This window comes from Nicotiana attenuata, chromosome 6 (assembly GCF_001879085.1).
Source record: "Nicotiana attenuata strain UT chromosome 6, NIATTr2, whole genome shotgun sequence".
Lineage (NCBI taxonomy): Eukaryota > Viridiplantae > Streptophyta > Magnoliopsida > Solanales > Solanaceae > Nicotiana > Nicotiana attenuata.
In genome coordinates, this window is record NC_031994.1 from 86489703 (window position 1) to 86492276 (window position 2574).

At 33.6% G+C, this 2574-nt stretch overlaps 1 long non-coding RNA gene across 1 annotated transcript; it reads left to right on the forward strand.

Moving 5' to 3' along the window:
- On the forward strand, window positions 326–1932 carry LOC109228360. The gene is made up of 3 exons (XR_002068375.1): window positions 326–418; window positions 1445–1574; window positions 1739–1932. It is a non-coding gene; the product is annotated as an uncharacterized LOC109228360 (long non-coding RNA).

Sequence of the window (2574 nt, forward strand, 5' to 3'; positions counted from 1 at the left end):
TGAGCACCTTTATAATGAGGAGATATTTTACTTCGCACTTCCTAAACGTGAAATTGACAATATATAAAAATTCCTCACTTTAGGTTATGTTAATATTGACAAAGAAGTTCCATGATGTTGCTATGCGTAGCACTTAATATTATTTTAATGAATTTTTATTAATTACATTATATAATTAAGGTTTTGGGCTGCCAACCTTTTTTGTATTTATCCAAAGAAGAAAAGTTGGGCAGCCACCTTTTGTTCATCCTCATCTATTAAGAACCTCCTCTGATATTTCATTCTTTTATGACAGAAAATCCCTACCATCTCTCTTTCTTATAACCTGAAAAACTTCATGAAAACCATCATAAATTTTTACTAAAACAACCAGCAAAACTCGTTTTTGGTGAAGCTCAAGTTGCTCCTCTCTTTTGTAGTAAGTTACTAAACCCGTTTTTACACTAGACATCTATTAGTGTTTTCTTCATATTTTTTGTATAGAGCTCCGTTTTAAGTGATCCAAGACTTTGTAGAAATATATTTCGTAGATCTATAACTCTTATGAAGGAACCAAAATCTAGTTTTACTTGTATTTACCCGAGAAGGGATCATAAAGTACAGGGCAGGTGCTGCCCAGATTTCTGTTTTACGAACCCTCCCTGTACTACTGTTAGTAATTTAGCATAACTCTTTGTACAAAATTGATATAGAGGTGATTCAAGATGTCCTGAAATACTAAGATACATATCTACAATTGTATTGAAGACCACACAGTATAGTTTGTTCTTTTCATCTTCAAAACTTAGCCACAACACAAGACAGTGATATTGTCCAGAATTTCTATTTCAAAAATTTTGGATAATTTTCACCAATATCATGCTTAGTTTGACATGTTAAATCACTGAAATTATATAGATATTTGTTTATGTATTTAAGCTATATATACCCTTGTAAAATATAAGAGGAATTGTTTGAGGAAGTGGACGGATTTGGTTTGTCTATGGCGTGGACGATTCAAACGTCCTCAAGTTGTGGTTGAACTATTTTGTGGTAAAACACCAAGGTTTGTGTATAAACTTTGTACTATTTTTACTTGCTGGAATATTTTGAAATAATCAGATATTTTGTTTCTCTTGTCTTCAATTTATATCATTGTATTCGTGTTATATCAAGTATTGCTTATATTCGCTAAATCTCCCTCTCTTACGGATTTGCTTGATCATTTTACATTCTTGTTGGGACTTTGTCCTTCTTGTGGCAGTGACTTTGTCACTCATCTTGGCATGCCTCATGATTTGGATCTTTTTCTATCTTGACTTTGGATTTGTAGTTCGTCTTAAATTATGGAACTTGTCTATGTTAAGTACGAACTAGGAAGCCATTTTTAATATGGTTCTTGATTCTCTTGACTATTGGGTTTTGACCCTACTTGATTTGGGACTTTTGTCCATCATGATATCAGATTATGCTTAGTGTGATGGCATGACGTACATATTGGGGAGGAAATGGATATTTGGCAAACTCTCTTGGATTAATAGTATACGCTTTCTCGACTCTTAAACATTGTTATTGATATTTGGAAATACTTCAAGGTTTGATATTTGATACTTTTGATATATTTTTTCACTTGCTTTAAATTATGTTAAATTTGAGCTACCTATGACTGAAAAGGGGAATTGGAGAATTTAATGGCTCCAAGCCCAAAGTTTATACGCCACTAAGTTTTATGCTTAGCAATAGTTGTTTACTATCATAGGTAACGTACGGGATGAAATTTGAAGACAGCCTTATGAAGTAGTCTTTTTCGGAGCACTTATGGAGATCACATTTGCATTGCACCTTGGTTTTGTATAATTTTGGGACATGTACATGATATATATGTCACACTTATGTATGTTATTTGGAGGCTTGTTGGATCTTAAGACCAGAATCTTGTGACTTGAATTTGGTAACTTGCTTTACTGTTTTAGGGTGTGTTAAGAACTCAAGTCTTGTAATATGCTGAATTTATACTTTTTCTTGTAAATATGTACAAAGGAGAAAACTAGTTTTCTTTTTGTACCTTGATGTTCTAAACGTCAATACCACACAAGAGGGGGGGTGATTTGTGTGGTACCCAATTTTCGCTCTAGAAGAACCTGGTTCTTCTAGGTATACTAACTACTGCTGTTTGCGGAGTAATAAATACAAAAATAAAGAACGCAGAGATTTTTACGTGGAAAATACCTGGCTCAAAAGGTGAAAAAACCACGACCTACTACTCAGTAGAATTTTCCCAAACTTCCACTAAAATCACTGAGCCAAAATAGCATTTACAAAACTCTTTGTAAACCTAAGGATTAACTCTAATCCCGTTGTAGCAACCAGCCTCTAACTGCTGCGACAACTTCAAGTTAACTCTAACTTGAATATTCAAAATACCTATTATAATTGCTTCTAGATAAAGCTGAAAGGTACAATATGAAACACCTACTACAATTGAACTAGAATAAAGAAAGACACATAAAACTCTTTATGGAGCTGGTTCTTCAATCTGGTTCATGTAGCTTCTGGTTTGCACACTTGAATCACACACGAACTGCTTGCAAAAAG